The sequence below is a fragment of the Arvicanthis niloticus genome, chromosome Y (genome assembly GCF_011762505.2).
Source record: "Arvicanthis niloticus isolate mArvNil1 chromosome Y, mArvNil1.pat.X, whole genome shotgun sequence".
Classification (NCBI taxonomy): Eukaryota; Metazoa; Chordata; class Mammalia; order Rodentia; family Muridae; genus Arvicanthis; species Arvicanthis niloticus.
The window spans coordinates 6171074-6177073 of NC_133431.1; positions in this window are offsets into that span (position 1 = coordinate 6171074).

Consider the following 6000-nt stretch of genomic DNA (forward strand, 5'->3'; position numbering starts at 1 on the left):
TTCACTTTGCCACTGATGAAGATGTGCTGGCTACCAATAGTGCTCAACTGTGTTTCCCTTATGATTCTGGATTTTTGTCACGGTTAATTGATACCTGTCATCTGGTGGAAGGAAACTGCAGTTTCACTGAACCCAGCATGAAGCCACAAAACAAGACTCTTGTTTCCTAAAATCCCTCTTTAGTATTAATGGTGTTAATATTTTGTCTAAAACTCTACCTCACAGTTACCTGGTGACAGCCAGGTATGCTCCTCCCCACAGCTTTCTCTCTTTAAAGAGAGACTGAATGTGTTCTATGTGTGTGTGTGGGGTGCGGGGGAGATGTGAGGTAAATGGATGTCTCAGCAGGCTCCTGCCTCAGGCTAAGATATCTCTTCTCTCTGAGGGACCAGCCACATGACACTATAGTATAGAATATAGTATTTTTAGGACATGGGGAGGGGACTTAAGAGGGTAGTAGAGGCAAGGAAAAGCCGAGAGAGGCAGAAAGTAAAGAAGTAGAGGCCAGGCATAAGCATGTGAAGAGAGAGGGGGGAAAAGAATGGGAGAGACTGGGTAATGAACCTAAGAGGGCAAGAAAAACAGAGATCAAGACATCAAAAAAAGAGGAAGGGGCAAGCAGCCATCTTTAAGTGGGTCAGGCCTACCCAGCCGTTGCCAGGTAATGGTGGGGAGGAGCATACCTGGCTGTTACCAGGTAACTGCGGGAAGTTTAGACAGAATCCTAAGAAATAGCCTGGGCAACCTTCCACTTGTGGGTCAGATTGATCCCTCCACTGCACACTGATTACTGGGCTATGGAAACTGTTCACCTTGATTGCAAGAAGAAGAAGGCAAGTGCTTTGAGGAAAGCTCAGGTAAAGTCTGGACTCAGGTCCTGGTAAGTGCAGGATCATTGCTCTCAGAGGGCAGAACAGCAGGCAGCTGAACAGCCTGAGCTGGAATGCTGAGTTCTCCCTCAGGGCTGGGTGGGGTGAGATTCCTCTTTGAAGACAGAAACAAAAGCTAATGGAGGGCAATCCCCTCCTGAGCTCTGGAAAAGGTCTGACCCTGGTCTGGAAACACAATTCAATCTTGAGGAGTGGTAAGACTCACTGGCCTCTCAAGGCTCCCAGGCAGACCTGCCAATCAGACAAGGAGGCGGGTCCTTCTGGGTGCCATTCTGCAAGTTCTTGGTGGCTGTGCAGGCTTGAATGGTCATCTGTGCCCTGCTCTGAGCTCTGCTGTGTGTGCTCTGTGGAGACCTCAGGGAAGCTCTGAAATTGAGTCATGGTGAGCAGAGGATCACTGCCCACAATGGGCAGGGTCAGGCAGCTGAGCAGTGGGAGCTGGGGTGCTGGGTCCTCTCTGGGGCTGCATGGGAAGCATCAGCCAGATGTGACCACCTGTGAGGTCCCTGGTGATGCCCATCACGTGTTAGATCAGGAGGTGAGCTCTGAGTAACTTCACTGTCATGGCTGATTCTGAATCTGCCCAAAACATTTGGACCAGGTGCTTTCTTATAAACACGGGTGGTTTTTCTGACTCTGCAGCACATGTGTCCAAATCCTTTTGTCTTGTATAGTATACATTAAGAAGACAGGCATATCCGGCAGTGGTAGTGCACGTCTTTAAACCTGGCACTTGGTAGGGAGAGGCAGGGGGATGACAGTGATGGAATAATGATCAACAATCATGCTAATCAATAATCAATACTACTCAAGGACCAATAATCAATACTAGTCAATAACCAAAAGTGATCAATAATCATGATAATCAATAATCGATAACCAGCAGTCAATGCTGATCAATAATCAATAAGCAATACTAATCAATAGCCATAATGATCAATAATTGATGGCACATGCCTTTAATCCCAGCACTTGGGAGGCAGAGGAAGGCAAATTTCTGAGTTCGAGGCCAGCTTGGTATACAGAGTGAGGACAGCCTGGGCTATGCAGACATGGCGGCCGGCCCGAGACTACATTTCCCATAAGGACTCATGCCAAGATGGCGACTGGCCTTCAAACTACATATCCCATGATGCTGGGATGAAAAGTAAGATGGCGGCCAGCCAGAGACTACATTTCCCATGAAGGCTTGTGCCTGGCACATTCGCGTGGTGTTTGGAGATCCCCCACAGGTGTGGATTGACTTGACTGGAGAGCCAAGAGACTGTGCCTGGAGACCTCTGCTGCCGCTGCCACTGCCGCTGCCGCCACCACCACTGCAATTGGGAGGCACACCGCTGTCCCGGTGGCATCGGAGGGCTCCTTCTGACGTCACAGACCGCGCGACGCAATCTGATCGACCGCCGGGCCGCTGCAGACCGGGGAGATGACTGGAGCCTCCAGGTACCATGGCTGGCTGGTGGTAGCGGGTGGGTGGAAGCGGAGGCCCAGGGTTGCCCATGAATCTGAGGCAGGGGCATGACTGGAGCTGCCTCCAATTACTGGCTGGCGGACCTATGGACACACCCCCAGACTTGTACAAAGGAGAACTGTATCGTGTTGGGTGTTATTATTGAAAGATCCCCAGGAGGGGAGACCCTCACTCTCATCTCGGGATATCGCAACCACTCAATAACTCACAAGACACAAGAGGCTTTATTTCAGAAACCAGCTGGGCTGAGGTCTAGACTCATAATGAGGAGTGTCGACTCCAAGGCCAGGGGAGAAGGGTATTTAAAGGATAAAACCACAAACCAGGGGGGTGAGGGGGAAACCAAGGAAGGGTATCATAAAAATAGTGGAAAGTTCCAGCTCATCATGCAGTCGGTCATGTGGGAAACATCCTGTACATGTTTTTTTCAGGAATTGAATCTTGCTCAACCATCTACTTTGTGGTTAGCCAGTTACCAGAACGACCCAGCTGACCTGGATTTTTAGTTCTACTTTCTTTGTGATCAGCCAGTTCCTGGAACCTGGAGCTAGTGAACCGGCTGGCCTACATTCTTGGCTCAGCTCTAGGGGGTCATAAAAACTTCCCATAACCTTTATACATTTTTATATCTTTCAATTATCACCTGGTTATCGTTTTCATGTGGACACAAGAGTCACCAGTGTGTGTGAAACTGACCATCGATGGACTGTGATTACTATTCTGGGCTTTCATTTTAAAACCTAAAATAAAATACTTAAGTATAGGTGCTGTGGTACAGCCTTAAATCCCAGGAGATGAGCATCAAGCAGTTTTCTGATTCAAGTCATTCTGGTACAGAACAAGTTTTAGGTAATGAAAAGCTTAGGTACAGGCAAAGTGTTACACACGTATTACCCAGCATTCAGGAGACAAAGCCATGAAGATCTGAGTTCAAGGTTCATCTACAGAGCAAGTTCAAGGACAGCCGAGCTTAGACAGTGAAGTTATTGAAAAATATAAAGCGGGTGATGATGTATTAGAAGGGGCCATGTTCCAGCCTCAGAAGGCAGAGGAACTCAGCAGCTTTGTCCATGTGGCTCTGCTTTAGAGGGAAGAATAGAAGGGTCAACTGAGACAACTGATGCTGGTTGGCTGTAGTTAGAAAATTAGTGGTGATGAAGAAGAAACCAGCACCACCCTTGAGGTGAAATCTTCTGGTGAGTGTTTTCAGAGAGGACAAAGAAGCTGTGTTTCAGAGATAGCCAAGATTTTTCCTTGTGCACCCAGAGTCGATCATGTGTGAGAATCACCCAGGTGGTATTGGTTTTTAAGCATAAATGAATCTCATGCAGAGCAGCTAAGGCTTGGCACCATAAAGGGAATGTATGACAGGAACGCAGTGAATCCTAGTTGCAGGGGAAGAACCCAGCATATTGAAGATGTCAGTCCCATGGGATGAGCAGAGGGAACAGCAGCAGCAGTAAAGTGTAGTCAAGCAGAACCTAGAGTGGAATAGATGGAAGAGCTGGAGAAGTGACCCAATCTTTTTTGAGGAGGACAGATGATCATGTGTGGATCCCAGATACTGGAACAACAAGCTGTAATATTGAAGTTACCTTTGAAACCCTAATATTTTGAAATTCCAGAGCTGTGGGGTACCTGCTCAGGAAAACAGTTTCAGACAGTGCAGTAACAGATAGTGAGGCAGGTCTTTGGATCAAGTACCTTTTCACCTGCCATGCATGGCTTGTGCTTGAACAGGAGCATGTTTCAATAATGACTGCAGGCACAAAGATGAGTTTGTAAAGCCCAATTAATTCTGTTTTAGAGAGCGCACAAACCCCCCTTGTCAACAGCCAGTCAAGGTACAACTGCAGGGTTAAGCTACATATTGATAACTAATACACATTACAGAGACAAAGTTAGTCTACCCATCATGGTTGTCAGATGATTTTGCCCCCTTGGTTGGTTCCTGCAGATTATGTCAGACATGTAGTTTTTAAAATATTAAGTTGCTGACCTGTATGTTAATGTCCCAATCTTGCTGTAACTGCAATAAATACCCAGCACCCCTAGACTTGGTCTCTCAGATTCGATCTCACTTGAGGCTGACTGGTGAGAATCCTTATTACAGAGCTCATAATAAAGACCTCCATGTGTTTGCATTACAACAGGCTCCTTGTTGGTTGTTGGGGTCTCTGTGACTTGGACATAACATCTTAGTGCATTGACTGGAACCCCAAGACCCTCAGGACTCCCAACTAAAGAATTGAAAGGCCGGTTGTTAAGATGAACCATTGTTTCTATGTCAGTGGCTTGTCTGCCAGATTTGTGTGTGTGCTTTGGTTTTCAGGTTTTTCTTGAGTATCTGTGGAGGGAGATGACTAAATTGAACATGGAATCCTGCTACAGTGGATACGCTGGAGATTCATAGCCCCGAAGTGCTTCAAAGATGTTCCAGAACCTGGTATAGTGGACAGTGTTTCTCTGGTCTTAATATCTGGGAAGGTTAGAGCCAACTTGGAACCCTGACAGGGCTCACACTTGCCATTCTGTCTTCATTTTCTCCTTTGTCCAAATGGAGGGCCTTTACTGCCCCCTTGTGGCTGTCCATTTTGTGTGTGGAGCTTTGTCATTCTCTCACTGAGGAAATGAGACAGACTCCATCCTAATCAATTTAGTTACTAGCCCCACACCTTGGGTTAAATCCTTCTTAACAACAGGATCTAGACCCATTGACTAGTTCATGACAGAGAGCTCTTCCAGACAGCATCCTGGGCAAAATCAGGCTCTGCCTACATTGTTTTACAGGGTAGAAGACAAAGACCTCATTTCCCACCTCCTGAACTACCCTCTGCCCAGTTCATATGTGAGTCTGTATTTTTTTAACTCGGAGCTGTCATGTGATAGAATGTGGTTCTTAATCGATTCTAACAAATTTAGTATATCTTCCTTGGACCAGAAATCCTGTCCTTTGTGATGATCATTTCTGGGTCTGTGAGACAATGTACTTCTCTATCCAACTTCCAGTTGTTTTAGCCACATCTTTGGTAGCACTGGCCTGGGAACCCAGGGTTAAAGATGCCTCACCGCAAGTCAGCACAACCTCTGACCTCCCCATTCCAGTGTATCTTTCCCTGCTCTGAGCCAGGTGCCCTCTCTATTTTGTTCTTGCTCAGCCAAAACTCCAAGTTCCTCATGGGGTGGCAGGAGCTTCTGTATTGATATGGTTAGCTCAATGTTTTTTTGTTGTTACAACTTCTTCATCTATTATTTTGTCTGTGTCATAGTTGTTTTCAGTTCTCAGCATTTCAGAGCTACAGTCATCTGAAGGAACATCAATTGAGGGTGTCCCCTCATCAGGATGGCTGGTTGCTATGTCTGTGAGAGATAGTGTCAATGATTGATTAGGAAGACTCTTCTATGCCTGGCAGTGGTGGCACACGCCTTTAATCCCAGCACTTGGGAGGCAGAGGCAGGAGGATTTCTGAGTTCAAGGCCAGCCTAGTCTACAGAGTGAGTTCCAGGACAGCCCGGGCTATACAGAGAAACCCTGTCTCGAAAAACCAATAAAAAAAAAAAAAAAAAGGAAGACTCTTCCACTAAGGGTGGCAATATCCCTAAGCAAGTGGTCCTGGGCTGGATGAGAGAGCAGGCTGA